General features: G+C 45.0%; 43 pseudogenes; all 43 read right to left on the bottom strand.

Moving 5' to 3' along the window:
- Positions 1 to 43: 43 nt before the first annotated feature.
- Positions 44 to 162, bottom strand: LOC140095282 (5S ribosomal RNA; annotated as a pseudogene).
- A 70-nt stretch (positions 163 to 232) lies between these two features.
- On the bottom strand, positions 233 to 351 carry LOC140094419 (5S ribosomal RNA; annotated as a pseudogene).
- A 70-nt stretch (positions 352 to 421) lies between these two features.
- Positions 422 to 540, bottom strand: LOC140087389 (5S ribosomal RNA; annotated as a pseudogene).
- Positions 541 to 610: 70 nt separating this feature from the next.
- Positions 611 to 729, bottom strand: LOC140091761 (5S ribosomal RNA; annotated as a pseudogene).
- Positions 730 to 798: 69 nt separating this feature from the next.
- LOC140082758 (5S ribosomal RNA) lies at positions 799 to 917 on the bottom strand (annotated as a pseudogene).
- Positions 918 to 987: 70 nt separating this feature from the next.
- Positions 988 to 1106, bottom strand: LOC140096166 (5S ribosomal RNA; annotated as a pseudogene).
- Positions 1107 to 1176: 70 nt separating this feature from the next.
- Positions 1177 to 1295, bottom strand: LOC140091539 (5S ribosomal RNA; annotated as a pseudogene).
- A 69-nt stretch (positions 1296 to 1364) lies between these two features.
- LOC140095280 (5S ribosomal RNA) lies at positions 1365 to 1483 on the bottom strand (annotated as a pseudogene).
- A 70-nt stretch (positions 1484 to 1553) lies between these two features.
- LOC140094418 (5S ribosomal RNA) lies at positions 1554 to 1672 on the bottom strand (annotated as a pseudogene).
- A 70-nt stretch (positions 1673 to 1742) lies between these two features.
- Positions 1743 to 1861, bottom strand: LOC140087388 (5S ribosomal RNA; annotated as a pseudogene).
- Positions 1862 to 2308: 447 nt separating this feature from the next.
- Positions 2309 to 2427, bottom strand: LOC140083713 (5S ribosomal RNA; annotated as a pseudogene).
- Positions 2428 to 2497: 70 nt separating this feature from the next.
- LOC140095459 (5S ribosomal RNA) lies at positions 2498 to 2616 on the bottom strand (annotated as a pseudogene).
- A 69-nt stretch (positions 2617 to 2685) lies between these two features.
- On the bottom strand, positions 2686 to 2804 carry LOC140086338 (5S ribosomal RNA; annotated as a pseudogene).
- Positions 2805 to 2873: 69 nt separating this feature from the next.
- Positions 2874 to 2992, bottom strand: LOC140081755 (5S ribosomal RNA; annotated as a pseudogene).
- Positions 2993 to 3062: 70 nt separating this feature from the next.
- Positions 3063 to 3181, bottom strand: LOC140083711 (5S ribosomal RNA; annotated as a pseudogene).
- Positions 3182 to 3251: 70 nt separating this feature from the next.
- Positions 3252 to 3370, bottom strand: LOC140091527 (5S ribosomal RNA; annotated as a pseudogene).
- Positions 3371 to 3439: 69 nt separating this feature from the next.
- LOC140098762 (5S ribosomal RNA) lies at positions 3440 to 3558 on the bottom strand (annotated as a pseudogene).
- Positions 3559 to 3628: 70 nt separating this feature from the next.
- Positions 3629 to 3747, bottom strand: LOC140085495 (5S ribosomal RNA; annotated as a pseudogene).
- An 826-nt stretch (positions 3748 to 4573) lies between these two features.
- LOC140083710 (5S ribosomal RNA) lies at positions 4574 to 4692 on the bottom strand (annotated as a pseudogene).
- A 259-nt stretch (positions 4693 to 4951) lies between these two features.
- LOC140088899 (5S ribosomal RNA) lies at positions 4952 to 5070 on the bottom strand (annotated as a pseudogene).
- Positions 5071 to 5884: 814 nt separating this feature from the next.
- On the bottom strand, positions 5885 to 6003 carry LOC140097341 (5S ribosomal RNA; annotated as a pseudogene).
- A 448-nt stretch (positions 6004 to 6451) lies between these two features.
- On the bottom strand, positions 6452 to 6570 carry LOC140082683 (5S ribosomal RNA; annotated as a pseudogene).
- Positions 6571 to 7396: 826 nt separating this feature from the next.
- Positions 7397 to 7515, bottom strand: LOC140097605 (5S ribosomal RNA; annotated as a pseudogene).
- Positions 7516 to 8528: 1013 nt separating this feature from the next.
- LOC140095484 (5S ribosomal RNA) lies at positions 8529 to 8647 on the bottom strand (annotated as a pseudogene).
- A 259-nt stretch (positions 8648 to 8906) lies between these two features.
- Positions 8907 to 9025, bottom strand: LOC140096916 (5S ribosomal RNA; annotated as a pseudogene).
- A 258-nt stretch (positions 9026 to 9283) lies between these two features.
- Positions 9284 to 9402, bottom strand: LOC140089925 (5S ribosomal RNA; annotated as a pseudogene).
- Positions 9403 to 9471: 69 nt separating this feature from the next.
- Positions 9472 to 9590, bottom strand: LOC140093474 (5S ribosomal RNA; annotated as a pseudogene).
- Positions 9591 to 9659: 69 nt separating this feature from the next.
- LOC140094870 (5S ribosomal RNA) lies at positions 9660 to 9778 on the bottom strand (annotated as a pseudogene).
- Positions 9779 to 10226: 448 nt separating this feature from the next.
- Positions 10227 to 10345, bottom strand: LOC140095326 (5S ribosomal RNA; annotated as a pseudogene).
- Positions 10346 to 10415: 70 nt separating this feature from the next.
- Positions 10416 to 10534, bottom strand: LOC140088898 (5S ribosomal RNA; annotated as a pseudogene).
- A 259-nt stretch (positions 10535 to 10793) lies between these two features.
- On the bottom strand, positions 10794 to 10912 carry LOC140098672 (5S ribosomal RNA; annotated as a pseudogene).
- A 70-nt stretch (positions 10913 to 10982) lies between these two features.
- Positions 10983 to 11101, bottom strand: LOC140083709 (5S ribosomal RNA; annotated as a pseudogene).
- Positions 11102 to 11926: 825 nt separating this feature from the next.
- On the bottom strand, positions 11927 to 12045 carry LOC140089393 (5S ribosomal RNA; annotated as a pseudogene).
- Positions 12046 to 12115: 70 nt separating this feature from the next.
- Positions 12116 to 12234, bottom strand: LOC140082682 (5S ribosomal RNA; annotated as a pseudogene).
- A 637-nt stretch (positions 12235 to 12871) lies between these two features.
- LOC140088896 (5S ribosomal RNA) lies at positions 12872 to 12990 on the bottom strand (annotated as a pseudogene).
- A 448-nt stretch (positions 12991 to 13438) lies between these two features.
- Positions 13439 to 13557, bottom strand: LOC140095072 (5S ribosomal RNA; annotated as a pseudogene).
- Positions 13558 to 13815: 258 nt separating this feature from the next.
- LOC140079186 (5S ribosomal RNA) lies at positions 13816 to 13934 on the bottom strand (annotated as a pseudogene).
- Positions 13935 to 14004: 70 nt separating this feature from the next.
- Positions 14005 to 14123, bottom strand: LOC140086151 (5S ribosomal RNA; annotated as a pseudogene).
- A 259-nt stretch (positions 14124 to 14382) lies between these two features.
- LOC140088895 (5S ribosomal RNA) lies at positions 14383 to 14501 on the bottom strand (annotated as a pseudogene).
- Positions 14502 to 15326: 825 nt separating this feature from the next.
- LOC140083708 (5S ribosomal RNA) lies at positions 15327 to 15445 on the bottom strand (annotated as a pseudogene).
- A 258-nt stretch (positions 15446 to 15703) lies between these two features.
- On the bottom strand, positions 15704 to 15822 carry LOC140088114 (5S ribosomal RNA; annotated as a pseudogene).
- A 70-nt stretch (positions 15823 to 15892) lies between these two features.
- Positions 15893 to 16011, bottom strand: LOC140087320 (5S ribosomal RNA; annotated as a pseudogene).
- A 70-nt stretch (positions 16012 to 16081) lies between these two features.
- On the bottom strand, positions 16082 to 16200 carry LOC140095070 (5S ribosomal RNA; annotated as a pseudogene).
- Positions 16201 to 16248: the final 48 nt, after the last annotated feature.

Raw genomic sequence — 16248 nt, 5'->3', positions numbered from 1 at the left:
TTACTATCTCATAGACAAACTAACACATTTTCACGTTCAAAAAGGTCAACGGAACTTGGAATTCCCAGCCAGTCTCCCATGCTGGTACTTGCCAAGCCTTAAGCTGCATTGCTGCTGCGATATGACGAGAGCAGGCACATTCAGCTTAGAATGGCCGTTGACAGCAGCTGTTCAATTTGAACCTTCTTTTACTATCTCATAGAGAAACTAACACAATTTTCAGGTTCAAAAAGGTCAACAGAACTTGGGATTCCCAGCCAGTCTCCCATGCTGGTACTTGCCAAGCCTTAAGCTGCATTGCTGCTGCGATCTGACAAGAGCAGGCACATTCAGCTTAGAATGGCCATTGACAGCAGCTGTTCAATTTGAACCTTCTTTTGCTATCTCATAGAGAAACTAACACAATTTTCAGGTTCAAAACGGTCAACGGAACTTGGGATTCCCAGCCAGTCTCCCATGCTGGTACTTGCCAAGCCTTAAGCTGCATTGCTGCTGCGATCTGACGAGAGCAGGCACATTCAGCTTAGAATTGCCGTCGACAGCAGCTGTTCAATTTGAACCTTCTTTTACTATCTCATAGAGAAACTAACACAATTTTCAGGTTCAAAAAGGTCAACAGAACTTGGGATTCCCAGCCAGTCTCCCATGCTGGTACTTGCCAAGCCTTAAGCTGCATTGCTGCTGCGATCTGACGAGAGCAGGCACATTCAGCTTAGAATGGACGTTGACAGCAGCTGTTCAATTTGAACCTTCTTTTACTATCTCATAGAGAAACTAACACATTTTCAGGTTCAAAAAGGTCAACGGAACTTGGAATTCCCAGCCAGTCTCCCATGCTGGTACTTGCCAAGCCTTAAGCTGCATTGCTGCTGCGATCTGACGAGAGCAGGCACATTCAGCTTAGAATGGCCGTTGACAGCAGCTGTTCAATTTGAACCTTCTTTAACTATCTCATAGAGAAACTAACACAATTTTCAGGTTCAAAAAGGTCAACAGAACTTGGGATTCCCAGCCAGTCTCCCATGCTGGTACTTGCCAAGCCTTAAGCTGCATTGCTGCTGGGATCTGACGAGAGCAGGCTCATTCAGCTTAGAATGGCCGTTGACAGCAGCTGTTCAATTTGAACCTTCTTTTACTATCTCATAGAGAAACTATCACAATTTTCAGGTTCAAAAAGGTCAACGGAACTTGGGATTCCCAGCCAGTCTCCCATGCTGGTACTTGCCAAGCCTTAAGCTGCATTGCTGCTGCGATCTGACGAGAGCAGGCACATTCAGCTTAGAATGGCCGTTGACAGGAGCTGTTCAATTTGAACCTTCTTTTACTATCTCATAGACAAACTAACACATTTTCACGTTCAAAAAGGTCAACGGAACTTGGAATTCCCAGCCAGTCTCCCATGCTGGTACTTGCCAAGCCTTAAGCTGCATTGCTGCTGCGATATGACGAGAGCAGGCACATTCAGCTTAGAATGGCCGTTGACAGCAGCTGTTCAATTTGAACCTTCTTTTACTATCTCATAGAGAAACTAACACAATTTTCAGGTTCAAAAAGGTCAACAGAACTTGGGATTCCCAGCCAGTCTCCCATGCTGGTACTTGCCAAGCCTTAAGCTGCATTGCTGCTGCGATCTGACAAGAGCAGGCACATTCAGCTTAGAATGGCCATTGACAGCAGCTGTTCAATTTGAACCTTCTTTAACTATCTCATAGAGAAACTAACACAATTTTCAGGTTCAAAACGGTCAACGGAACTTGGGATTCCCAGCCAGTCTCCCATGCTGGTACTTGCCAAGCCTTAAGCTGCATTGCTGCTGCGATCTGACGAGAGCAGGCACATTCAGCTTAGAATTGCCGTCGACAGCAGCTGTTCAATTTGAACCTTCTTTTACTATCTCATAGAGAAACTAACACAATTTTCAGGTTCAAAAAGGTCAACAGAACTTGGGATTCCCAGCCAGTCTCCCATGCTGGTACTTGCCAAGCCTTAAGCTGCATCGCTGCTGCGATCTGAAAAGAGCACACACATTCAGCTTAGAATGGCCGTTGACAGCAGCTGTTCAATTTGAACCTTCTTCTACTATCTCATAGAGAAACTAACACAATTTTCAGGTTCAAAAAGGTCACCAGAACTTGGGATTCCCAGCCAGTCTCCCATGCTGGTATTTGCCAAGCCTTAAGCTGCATCGCTGCTGCGATCTGACAAGAGCACGCACATTCCGCTTGGAATGTCCGTTGACAGCAGCTTTTCAATTTGAACCTTCTTTACTATCTCATAGAGAAACTAACACAATTTTCAGGTTCAAAAAGGTCAACAGAACTTGGGATTCCCAGCCAGTCTCCCATGCTGGTACTTGCCAAGCCTTAAGCTGCATTGCTGCTGCGATCTGACGAGAGCAGGCACATTCAGCTTAGAATGGCCATTGACAGCAGCTGTTCAATTTGAACCTTCTTTTACTATCTCATAGAGAAACTAACACAATTTTCAGGTTCAAAAAGGTCAACGGAACTTGGGATTCCCAGCCAGTCTCCCATGCTGGTACTTGCCAAGCCTTAAGCTGCATTGCTGCTGCGATCTGACAAGAGCAGGCACATTCAGCTTAGAACGGCCGTTGACAGCAGCTGTTCAATTTGAACCTTCTTTTACTATCTCATAGAGAAACTAACACATTTTCAGGTTCAAAAAGGTCAACGGAACTTGGAATTCCCAGCCAGTCTCCCATGCTGGTACTTGCCAAGCCTTAAGCTGCATTGCTGCTGCGATCAGACGAGAGCAGGCACATTCAGCTTAGAATGGCCGTTGACAGGAGCTGTTCAATTTGAACCTTCTTTTACTATCTCATAGAGAAACTAACATATTTTCAGGTTCAAAAAGGTCAACGGAACTTGGAATTCCCAGCCAGTCTCCCATGCTGGTACTTGCCAAGCCTTAAGCTGCATTGCTGCTGCGATCTGACGAGAGCAGGCACATTCAGCTTAGAATGGCCATTGACAGCAGCTGTTCAATTTGAACCTTCTTTAACTATCTCATAGAGAAACTAACACAATTTTCAGGTTCAAAAAGGTCAACAGAACTTGGGATTCCCAGCCAGTCTCCCATGCTGGTACTTGCCAAGCCTTAAGCTGCATTGCTGCTGCGATCTGACGAGAGCAGGCACATTCAGCTTAGAATGGCCATTGACAGCAGCTGTTCACTTTGAACCTTCTTTTACTATCTCATAGAGAAACTAACACAATTTTCAGGTTCAAAAAGGTCAACGGAACTTGGGATTCCCAGCCAGTCTCCCATGCTGGTACTTGCCAAGCCTTAAGCTGCATTGCTGCTGCGATCTGACGAGAGCAGGCACATTCAGCTTAGAATGGCCGTTGACAGCAGCTGTTCAATTTGAACCTTCTTTTACTATCTCATAGAGAAACTAACACATTTTCAGGTTCAAAAAGGTCAACGGAACTTGGAATTCCCAGCCAGTCTCCCATGCTGGTACTTGCCAAGCCTTAAGTTGCATTGCTGCTGCAATCTGACGAGAGCAGGCAAATTCAGCTTAGAATGGCCGTTGACAGCAGCTTTTCAATTTGAACCTTCTTTTACTATCTCATATAGAAACTAACACAATTTTCAGGTTAAAAAAGGTCAACAGAACTTGGGATTCCCAGCCAGTCTCCCATGCTGGTACTTGCCAAGCCTTAAGCTGCATTGCTGCTGCGATCTGACGAGAGCAGGCACATTCAGCTTAGAATTGCCGTTGACAGCAGCTGTTCAATTTGAACCTTCTTTTACTATCTCATAGAGAAACTAACACAATTTTCAGGTTCAAAAAGGTTAACAGAATTTGGGATTCCCAGCCAGTCTCCCATGCTGGTACTTGCCAAGCCTTAAGCTGCATCGCTGCTGCGATCTGACAAGAGCACGCACATTCAGCTTAGAATGGCCGTTGACAGCAGCTGTTCAATTTGAACCTTCTTTTACTATCTCATAGAGAAACTAACACAATTTTCAGGTTCAAAAAGGTCAACGGAACTTGGGATTCCCAGCCAGTCTCCCATGCTGGTACTTGCGAAGCCTTAAGCTGCATTGCTGCTGCGATCTGACGAAAGCAGGCACATTCAGCTTAGAATGGCCGTTGACAGCAGCATTTCAAATTGAACCTTCTTTTACTATCTCATAGAGAAACTAAAACAATTTTCAAGTTCAAAAAGGTCAACAGAACTTGGGATTCCCAGCCAGTCTCCCATGCTGGAACTTGCCAAGCCTTAAGCTGCATCGCTGCTGCGATCTGACAAGAGCACGCACATTCAGCTTAGAATGGCCGTTGACAGCAGCTGTTCAATTTGAACCTTCTTTTACTATCTCATAGAGAAACTAACACAATTTTCAGGTTAAAAATGGTCAACAGATCTTGGGATTTCCAGCCAGTCTCCCATGCTGGTACTTGCCAAGCCTTAAGCTGCATCGCTGCTGCGATCTGACAAGAGCACGCACATTCAGCTTAGAATGGCCGTTGACAGCAGCTGTTCAATTTGAACCTTCTTTTACTATCTCATAGAGAAACTAACACAATTTTCAGGTTAAAAATGGTCAACAGAACTTGGGATTCCCAGCCAGTCTCCCATGCTGGTACTTGCCAAGCCTTAAGCTGCATTGCTGCTGCGATCTGACGAGAGCAGGCACATTCAGCTTAGAATGGCCATTGACAGCAGCTGTTCAATTTGAACCTTCTTTTAATATCTCATAGAGAAACTAACACAATTTTCAGGTTCAAAAAGGTCAACAGAACTTGGGATTCCCAGCCAGTCTCCCATGCTGGTACTTGCCAAGCCTTAAGCTGCATCGCTGCTGCGATCTGACAAGAGCACAAACATTCAGCTTAGATTGGCCATTGACAGCAGTTGTTCAATTTGAACCTTCTTCTACTATCTCATAGAGAAACTAACACAATTTTCAGGTTCAAAAAGGTCAACGGAACTTGGGATTCCCAGCCAGTCTCCCATGCTGGTACTTGCCAAGCCTTAAGCTGCATTGCTGCTGCGATCTGACAAGAGCAGGCACATTCAGCTTAGAATGGCCGTTGACAGCAGCATTTCAAATTGAACCTTCTTTTACTATCTCATAGAGAAACTAAAACAATTTTCAAGTTCAAAAAGGTCAACAGAACTTGGGATTCCCAGCCAGTCTCCCATGCTGGAACTTGCCAAGCCGTAAGCTGCATCGCTGCTGCGATCTGACAAGAGCACGCACATTCAGCTTAGAATGGCCGTTGACAGCCGCTGCTCAATTTGAACCTTCTTTTACTATCTCATAGAGAAACTAACACAATTTTCAGGTTCAAAAAGGGCATCGGAACTTGGGATTCCCATGCTGGTACTTGCCAAGCCTTAAGCTGCATTGCTGCTGCGATCTGGCGAGAGCAGGCACATTCAGCTTAGAATGGCCATTGACAGCAGTTGTTCAATTTGAACCTTCTTCTACTATCTTATATAGAAACTAACACAATTTTCAGGTTCAAGAAGGTCACCAGAACTTGGGATTCCAAGCCAGTCTCCCATGCTGGTACTTGCCAAGCCTTAAGCTGCATTGCTGCTGCAATCTGACAAGAGCAGGCACATTCAGCTTAGAATGGCCGTTGACAGCAGCTGTTCAATTTGAACCTTCTTTTGCTATCTCATAGAGAAACTAACACAATTTTCAGGTTCAAAAAGGTCACCAGAACTTGGGATTCCAAGCCAGTCTCCCATGCTGGTACTTGCCAAGCCTTAAGTTGCATTGCTGCTGCGATTTGACGAGAGCAGGCAAATTCAGCTTAGAATGGCCGTTGACAGCAGCTGTTCAATTTGAACCTTCTTTTGCTATCTCATAGAGAAACTAACACAATTTTCAGGTTCAAAACGGTCAACAGAACTTGGGATTCCCAACCAGTCTCCCATGCTGGTACTTGCCAAGCCTTACGCTGCATTGCTGCTGCGATCTGACGAGAGCAGGCACATTCAGCTTAGAATTGCCGTTGACAGCAGCTGTTCAATTTGAACCTTCTTTTACTATCTCATAGAGAAACTAACACAATTTTCAGGTTCAAAAAGGTCAACAGAACTTGGGATTCCCAGCCAGTCTCCCATGCTGGTACTTGCCAAGCCTTAAGCTGCATCGCTGCTGCGATCTGAAAAGAGCACACACTTTCAGCTTAGAATGGCCGTTGACAGCAGTTGTTCAAATTGAACCTTCTTCTACTATCTCATAGAGAAACTAACACAATTTTCAGGTTCAAAAAGGTCACCAGAACTTGGGATTCCCAGCCAGTCTCCCATGCTGGTACTTGCCAAGCCTTAAGCTGCATCGCTGCTGCGATCTGACAAGAGCACGCACATTCAGCTTAGAATTGCCGTTGACAGCAGTTTTTCAATTTGAACCTTCTTTTACTATCTCATACAGAAACTAACACAATTTTCAGGTTCAAAAAGGTCAACGGAACTTGGGATTCCCAGCCAGTCTCCCATGCTGGTACTTGCCAAGCCTTAAGCTGCATTGCTGCTGCGATCTGACGAGAGCAGGCACATTCAGCTTAGAATGGCCATTGACAGCAGCTGTTCAATTTGAACCTTCTTTTACTATCTCATAGAGAAACTAACACAATTTTCAGGTTCAAAAAAGTCACCAGAACTTGGGATTCCCAGCCAGACTCCCATGCTGGTACTTGCCAAGCCTTAAGCTGCATCGCTGCTGCGATCTGACAAGAGCACACACATTCAGCTTAGAATGGCCGTTGATAGCAGCTGTTCAATTTGAACCTTCTTTTGCTATCTCATAGAGAAACTAACACAATTTTCAGGTTCAAAAAGGTCAACGGAACTTGGGATTCCCAGCCAGTCTCCCATGCTGGTACTTGCCAAGCATTAAGCTGCATCGCTGCTGCGATCTGAAAAGAGCACACACATTCAGCTTAGAATGGCCGTTGACAGCAGTTGTTCAATTTGAACCTTCTTCTACTATCTCATAGAGAAACTAACACAATTTTCAGGTTCAAAAAGGTCACAAGAACTTGGGATTCCCAGCCAGACTCCCATGCTGGTACTTGCCAAGCCTTAAGCTGCATCGCTGCTGCGATCTGACAAGAGCACGCACATTCAGCTTAGAATTGCCGTTGACAGCAGCTTTTCAATTTGAACCTTCTTTTACTATCTCATACAGAAAATAACACAATTTTCAGGTTCAAAAAGGTCAATGGAACTTGGGATTCCCAGCCAGTCTCCCATGCTGGTACTTGCCAAGCCTTAAGCTGCATTGCTGATGCGATCTGACGAGAGCAGGCACATTCAGCTTAGAATGGCCGTTGACAGCAGCTGTTCAATTTGAACCTTCTTTTGCTATCTCATAGAGAAACTAACACAATTTTCAGGTTCAAAAAGGTCAACAGAACTTGGGATTCCCAGCCAGTCTCCCATGCTGGTACTTGCCAAGCCTTAAGCTGCATTGCTGCTGCAATCTGACAAGAGCAGGCACATTCAGCTTAGAATGGCCGTTGACAGCAGCTGTTCAATTTGAACCTTCTTTTGCTATCTCATAGAGAAACTAACACAATTTTCAGGTTCAAAAAGGTCACCAGAACTTGGGATTCCAAGCCAGTCTCCCATGCTGGTACTTGCCAAGCCTTAAGCTGCATCGCTGCTGCGATCTGACAAGAGCACACACATTCAGCTTAGAATGGCCGTTGACAGCAGCTGTTCAATTTGAACCTTCTTTTACTATATCATAGAGAAACTAACACATTTTCAGGTTCAAAAATGTCAACAGAACTTGGGATTCCCAGACAGTCTCCCATGCTGGTACTTGCCAAGCCTTAAGCTGCATTGCTGCTGCGATCTGACGAGAGCAGGCACATTCAGCTTAGAATGGCCGTTGACAGCAGCTGTTCAATTTGAACCTTCTTTTACTATCTCATAGAGAAACTAACACAATTTTCAGGTTCAAAAAGGTCAACGGAACTTGGGATTCCCAGCCAGTCTCCCATGCTGGTACTTGCCAAGCCTTAAGCTGCATCGCTGCTGCGATCTGACAAGAGCACGCACATTCAGCTTAGAATGGCTGTTGACAGCAGCTGTTCAATTTGAACCTTCTTTTACTATCTCATAGAGAAACTAACACATTTTCAGGTTCAAAAAGGTCAACGGAGCTTGGGATTCCCAGCCAGTCTCCCATGCTGGTACTTGCCAAGCCTTAAGCTGCATCGCTGCTACGATCTGAAAAGAGCACACACATTCAGCTTAGAATGGCCGTTGACAGCAGTTGTTCAATTTGAACCTTCTTCTACTATCTCATAGAGAAACTAAAACAATTTTCAGGTTCAAAAAGGTCAACGGAACTTGGGATTCCCAGCCAGTCTCCCATGCTGGTACTTGCCAAGCCTTAAGCTGCATCGCTGCTGCGATCTGACAAGAGCACGCACATTCAGCTTAGAATTGCCGTTGACAGCAGCTTTTCAATTTGAACCTTCTTTTACTATCTCATTCAGAAACTAACACAATTTTCAGGTTCAAAAAGGTCAACGGAACTTAGGATTCCCAGCCAGTCTCCCATGCTGGTACTTGCCAAGCCTTAAGCTGCATTGCTGCTGCGATCTGACGAGAGCAGGCAAATTCAGCTTAGAATGGCCATTGACAGCAGTTGTTCAATTTGAACCTTCTTCTACTATCTCATATAGAAACTAACACAATTTTCAGGTTCAAAATGGTCACCAGAACTTGGGATTCCCAGCCAGTCTCCCATGCTGGTACTTGCCAAGCCTTAAGCTGCATCGCTGCTGCAATCTGACAAGAGCACGCACATTCAGCTTAGAATGGCCGTTGACAGCAGCTGTTCAATTTGAACCTTCTTTTACTATCTCATAGAGAAACTAACACAATTTTCAGGTTCAAAAAGGGCAACGGAACTTGGGATTCCCAGCCAGTCTCCCATGCTGGTACTTGCCAAGCCTTAAGCTGCATTGCTGCTGCGATCTGGCGAGAGCAGGCACATTCAGCTTAGAATGGCCATTGACAGCAGTTGTTCAATTTGAACCTTCTTCTACTATCTTATATAGAAACTAACACAATGTTCAGGTTCAAAAAGGTCACCAGAACTTGGGATTCCAAGCCAGTCTCCCATGCTGGTACTTGCCAAGCCTTAAGCTGCATTGCTGCTGCAATCTGACAAGAGCAGGAACATTCAACTTAGAATGGCCGTTGACAGCAGCTGTTCAATTTGAACCTTCTTTTGCTATCTCATAGAGAAACTAACACATTTTCAGGTTCAAAAAGGTCAACGGAACTTGGGATTCCCAGCCAGTCTCCCATGCTGGTACTTGCCAAGCCTTAAGCTGCATTGCTGCTGCGATCTGACGAGAGCAGGCACATTCAGCTTAGAATGGACGTTGACAGCAGCTGTTCAATTTGAACCTTCTTTTACTATCTCATAGAGAAACTAACACATTTTCTGGTTCAAAAAGGTCAACGGAACTTGGAATTCCCAGCCAGTCTCCCATGCTGGTACTTGCCAAGCCTTAAGTTGCATTGCTGCTGCGATCTGACGAGAGCAGGCAAATTCAGCTTAGAATGGCCGTTGACAGCAGCTGTTCAATTTGAACCTTCTTTTACTATCTCATAGAGAAACTAACACATTTTCAGGTTCAAAAAGGTCAACAGAACTTGGGATTCCCAGCCAGTCTCCCATGCTGGTACTTGCCAAGCCTTAAGCTGCATTGCTGCTGCAATCTGACGAGAGCAGGCACATTCAGCTTAGAATTGCCGTTGACAGCAGCTGTTCAATTTGAACCTTCTTTTACTATCTCATAGAGAAACTAACACAATTTTCAGGTTCAAAAAGGTCAACAGAACTTGGGATTCCCAGCCAGTCTCCCATGCTGGTACTTGCCAAGCCTTAAGCTGCATCGCTGCTGCGATCTGAAAAGAGCACACACATTCAGCTTAGAATGGCCGTTGACAGCAGTTGTTCAATTTGAACCTTCTTCTACTATCTCATAGAGAAACTAACACAATTTTCAGGTTCAAAAAGGTCACCAGAACTTGGGATTCCCAGCCAGACTCCCATGCTGGTACTTGCCAAGCCTTAAGCTGCATCGCTGCTGCGATCTGACAAGAGCACGCACATTCAGCTTAGAATTGCCGTTGACAGCAGCTTTTCAATTTGAACCTTCTTTTACTATCTCATACAGAAACTAACACACTTTTCAGGTTCAAAAAGGTCAACGGAACTTGGGATTCCCAGCCAGTCTCCCATGCTGGTACTTGCCAAGCCTTAAGCTGCATTGCTGCTGCGATCTGACGAGAGCAGGCACATTCAGCTTAGAATGGCAATTGACAGCAGCTGTTCAATTTGAACCTTCTTTTACTATCTCATAGAGAAACTAACACAATTTTCAGGTTCAAAAAGGTCAACGGAACTTGGGATTCCCAGCCAGTCTCCCATGCTGGTACTTGCCAAGCCTTAAGCTGCATTGCTGCTGCGATCTGACAAGAGCAGGCACATTCAGCTTAGAATGGCCGTTGACAGCAGCATTTCAAATTGAACCTTCTTTTACTATCTCATAGAGAAACTAAAACAATTTTCAAGTTCAAAGAGGTCAACAGAACTTGGGATTCCCAGCCAGTCTCCCATGCTGGAACTTGCCAAGCCTTAAGCTGCATCGCTGCTGCGATCTGACAAGAGCACGCACATTCAGCTTAGAATGGCCGTTGACAGCAGCTGTTCAATTTGAACCTTCTTTTACTATCTCATAGAGAAACTAACACAATTTTCAGGTTCAAAAAGGTCACCGGAACTTGGGATTCCCAGCCAGTCTCCCATGCTGGAACTTGCCAAGCCTTAAGCTGCATCGCTACTGCGATCTGACGAGAGCAGGCACATTCAGCTTAGAATGGCCGTTGACAGCAGCTGTTCAATTTGAACCTTCTTTTGCTATCTCATAGAGAAACTAACACAATTTTCAGGTTCAAAAAGGTCAACAGAACTTGGGATTCCCAGCCAGTCTCCCATGCTGGTACTTGCCAAGCCTTAAGCTGCATTGCTGCTGCGATCTGACGAGAGCAGGCACATTCAGCTTAGAATGGCCATTGACAGCAGTTGATCAATTTGAACCTTCTTCTACTATCTCATATAGAAACTAACACAATTTTCAGGTTCAAAAAGGTCACCAGAACTTGGGATTCCAAGCCAGTCTCCCATGCTGGTACTTGCCAAGACTTAAGCTGCATCGCTGCTGCGATCTGACAAGAGCACGCACATTCAGCTTAGAATGGCCGTTGACAGCAGCTGTTCAATTTGAAAGTTCTTTTACTATCTCATAGAGAAACTAACACAATTTTCAGGTTCAAAAAGGGCAAGGGAACTTGGGATTCCCAGCCAGTCTCCCATGCTGGTACTTGCCAAGCCTTAAGCTGCATTGCTGCTGCGATCTGGCGAGAGCAGGCACATTCAGCTTAGAATGGCCATTGTCAGCAGTGGTTCAATTTGAACCTTCTTCTACTATCTTATATAGAAACTAACACAATTTTCAGGTTCAAAAAGGTCACCAGAACTTGGGATTCCAAGCCAGTCTCCCATGCTGGTACTTGCCAAGCCTTAAGCTGCATTGCTGCTGCAATCTGACAAGAGCAGGCACATTCAGCTTAGAATGGCCGTTGACAGCAGCTGCTCAATTTGAACCTTCTTTTGCTATCTCATAGAGAAACTAACACAATTTTTAGGTTCAAAAAGGTCACCAGAACTCGGGATTCCAAGCCAGTCTCCCATGCTGGTACTTGCCAAGCCTTAAGCTGCATCGCTGCTGCGATCTGACAAGAGCACGCACATTCAGCTTAGAATGGCCGTTGACAGCAGCTGTTCAATTTGAACCTTCTTTTACTATCTCATAGAGAAACTAACACATTTTCAGGTTCAAAAAGGTTAACAGAACTTGGGATTCCCAGCCAGTCTCCCATGCTGGTACTTGCCAAGCCTTAAGCTGCATTGCTGCTGCGATCTGACGAGAGCAGGCACATTCAGCTTAGAATGGCCGTTGACAGCAGCTGTTCAATTTGAACCTTCTTTTACTATCTCATAGAGAAACTAACACAATTTTCAGGTTCAAAAAGGTCAACGGAACTTGGGATTCCCAGCCAGTCTCCCATGCTGGTACTTGCCAAGCCTTAAGCTGCATTGCTGCTGCGATCTGACGAGAGCAGGCACATTCAGCTTAGAATGGCCATTGACAGCAGTTGTTCAATTTGAACCTTCTTCTACTATCTCATATAGAAACTAACACAATTTTCAGGTTCAAAAAGGTCACCAGAACTTGGGATTCCAAGCCAGTCTCCCATGCTGGTACTTGCGAAGCCTTAAGCTGCATCGCTGCTGCGATCTGAAAAGAGCACGCACATTCAGCTTAGAATGGCCGTTGACAGCAGCTGTTCAATTTGAACCTTCTTTTACTATCTCATAGAGAAACTAACACAATTTTCAGGTTCAAAAAGGTCAACAGAACTTGGGATTCCCAGCCAGTCTCCCATGCTGGTACTTGCCAAGCCTTAAGCTGCATCGCTGCTGCGATCTGACAAGAGCACACACATTCAGCTTAGAATGGCCGATGACAGCAGTTGTTCAATTTGAACCTTCTTCTACTATCTCATAGAGAAACTAACACAATTTTCAGGTACAAAAAAGTCACCAGAACTTGGGATTCCCAGCCAGTCTCCCATGCTGGTACTTGCCAAGCCATAAGCTGCATCGCTGCTGCGATCTGACAAGAGCACGCACATTCAGCTTAGAATGGCCGTTGACAGCAGCTGTTCAATTTGAACCTTCTTTTACTATCTCATAGAGAAACTAACACAATTTTCAGGTTCAAAAAGGTCAACGGAACTTGGGATTCCCAGCCAGTCTCCCATGCTGGTACTTGCCAAGCCTTAAGCTGCATTGCTGCTGCGATCTGACAAGAGCAGGCACATTCAGCTTAGAATGGCCGTTGACAGCAGCATTTCAAATTGAACCTTCTTTTACTATCTCATAGAGAAACTAAAACAATTTTCAAGTTCAAAAAGGTCAACAGAACTTGGGATTCCCAGCCAGTCTCCCATGCTGGAACTTGCCAAGCCTTAAGCTGCATCGCTGCTGCGATCTGACAAGAGCACGCACATTCAGCTTAGAATGGCCGTTGACAGCAGCTGTTCAATTTGAACCTTCTTTTACTATCTCATAGAGAAACTAACACAATTTTCAGGTTCAAAAAGGTCAACAGAACTTGGGATTCCCAGCCAGTCTCCCATGCTGGTACTTGCCAAGTCTTAAGCTGCATCGCTGCTGCGATCTGACAAGAGCACGCACATTCAGCTTAGAATGGCCGTTGACAGCAGTTGTTCAATTTGAACCTTCTTTTACTATCTCATAGAGAAACTAACACAATTTTCAGGTTCAAAAAGGTCAACAGAACTTGGGATTCCCAGCCAGTCTCCCATGCTGGTACTTGCCAAGTCTTAAGCTGCATCGCTGCTGCGATCTGACAAGAGCAGGCACATTCAGCTTAGAATGGCCGTTGACAGCAGTTGTTCAATTTGAACCTTCTTCTACTATCTCATATAGAAACTAACACAATTTTCAGGTTCAAAAAGTTCACCAGAACTTGGGATTCCAAGCCAGTCTCCCATGCTGGTACTTGCCAAGACTTAAGCTGCATCGCTGCTGCGATCTGACAAGAGCACGCACATTCAGCTTAGAATGGCCGTTGACAGCAGCTGTTCAATTTGAACCTTCTTTTACTATCTCATAGAGAAACTAACACATTTTCAGGTTCAAAAAGGTCAACAGAACTTGGGATTCCCAGCCAGTCTCCCATGCTGGTACTTGCCAAGCCTTAAGCTGCATTGCTGCTGCGATCTGACGAGAGCAGGCACATTCAGCTTAGAATGGCCGTTGACAGCAGCTGTTCAATTTGAACCTTCTTTTACTATCTCATAGAGAAACTAACACAATTTTCAGGTTCAAAAAGGTCAACGGAACTTGGGATTCCCAGCCAGTCTCCCATGCTGGTACTTGCCAAGCCTTAAGCTGCATTGCTGCAGCGATCTGACGAGAGCAGGCACATTCAGCTTAGAATGGCCGTTGACAGCAGCTGTTCAATTTGAACCTTCTTTTACTATCTCATAGAGAAACTAACACAATTTTCAGGTTCAAAAAAGTCACCAGAACTTGGGATTCCCAGCCAGTCTCCCATGCTGGTACTTGCCAAGCCTTAAGCTGCATCGCTGCTGCGATCTGACAAGAGCACGCACATTCAGCTTAGAATGGCCATTGACAGCAGCTGTTCAATTTGAACCTTCTTTTACTATCTCATAGAGAAACTAACACAATTTTCAGGTTCAAAAAGGTCAACGGAACTTGGGATTCCCAGCCAGTCTCCCATGCTGGTACTTGCCAAGCCTTAAGCTGCATTGCTGCTGCGATCTGACAAGAGCAGGCACATTCAGCTTAGAATGGCCGTTGACAGCAGCATTTCAAATTGAACCTTCTTTTACTATCTCATAGAGAAACCAAAACAATTTTCAAGTTCAAAAACGTCAACAGAACTTGGGATTCCCAGCCAGTCTCCCATGCTGGAACTTGCCAAGCCTTAAGCTGCATCGCTGCTGCGATCTGACAAGAGCACGCACATTCAGCTTAGAATGGCCGTTGACAGCAGCTGTTCAATTTGAACCTTCTTTTACTATCTCATAGAGAAACTAACACAATTTTCAGGTTCAAAAAGGGCAACGGAACTTGGGATTCCCAGCCAGTCTCCCATGCTGGTACTTGCCAAGCCTTAAGCTGCATTGCTGCTGCGATCTGGCGAGAGCAGGCACATTCAGCTTAGAATAGCCATTGACAGCAGTTGTTCAATTTGAACCTTCTTCTACTATCTTATATAGAAACTAACACAATTTTCAGGTTCAAAAAGGTCACCAGAACTTGGGATTCCAAGCCAGTCTCCCATGCTGGTACTTGCCAAGCCTTAAGCTGCATTGCTGCTGCAATCTGACAAGAGCAGGCACATTCAGCTTAGAATGGCCGTTGACAGCAGCTGTTCAATTTGAACCTTCTTTTGCTATCTCATAGAGAAACTAACACAATTTTCAGGTTCAAAAAGGTCACCAGAACTTGGGATTCCAAGCCAGTCTCCCATGCTGGTACTTGCCAAGTCTTAAGCTGCATCGCTGCTGCAATCTGACAAGAGCACGCACATTCAGCTTAGAATGGCCGTTGACAGCAGCTGTTCAATTTGAACCTTCTTTTACTATCTCATAGAGAAACTAACACATTTTCAGGTTCAAAAAGGTCAACAGAACTTGGGATTCCCAGCCAGTCTCCCATGCTGGTACTTGCCAAGCCTTAAGCTGCATTGCTGCTGCGATCTGACGAGAGCAGGCACATTCAGCTTAGAATGGCCATTGACAGCAGTTGTTCAATTTGAACCTTCTTCTACTATCTCATATAGAAACTAACACAATTTTCAGGTTCAAAAAGGTCACCAGAACTTGGGATTCCAAGCCAGTCTCCCATGCTGGTACTTGCCAAGACTTAAGCTGCATCGCTGCTGCGATCTGACAAGAGCACGCACATTCAGCTTAGAATGGCCGTTGACAGCAGCTGTTCAATTTGAACCTTCTTTTACTATCTCATAGAGAAACTAACACATTTTCAAGTTCAAAAAGGTCAACAGAACTTGGGATTCCCAGCCAGTCTCCCATGCTCGTACTTGCCAAGCCTTAAGCTGCATTGCTGCTGCGATCTGACGAGAGCAGGCACATTCAGCTTAGAATGGCCGTTGACAGCAGTTGTTCAATTTGAACCTTCTTTTACTATCTCATAGAGAAACTAACACAATTTTCAGGTTCAAAAAGGTCAACGGAACTTGGGATTCCCAGCCAGTCTCCCATGCTGGTACTTGCCAAGCCTTAAGCTGCATTGCTGCTGCGATCTGACGAGAGCACGCACATTCAGCTTAGAATGGCCGTTGACAGCAGCTGTTCAATTTGAACCTTCTTTTACTATCTCATAGAGAAACTAACACAATTTTCAGGTTCAAAAAGGTCAACAGAACTTGGGATTCCCAGCCAGTCTCCCATGCTGGTACTTGCCAAGTCTTAAGCTGCATCGCTGCTGCGATCTGACAAGAGCAGGCACATTCAGCTTAGAATGGCCGTTGACAGCAGTTGTTCAATTTGAACCTTCTTCTACTATCTCATATAGAAACTA

The sequence above is a fragment of the Engystomops pustulosus genome, chromosome 9 (genome assembly GCF_040894005.1).
Source record: "Engystomops pustulosus chromosome 9, aEngPut4.maternal, whole genome shotgun sequence".
Classification (NCBI taxonomy): domain Eukaryota; kingdom Metazoa; phylum Chordata; class Amphibia; order Anura; family Leptodactylidae; genus Engystomops; species Engystomops pustulosus.
This window is presented reverse-complemented; position numbering and strand designations above follow the sequence as displayed.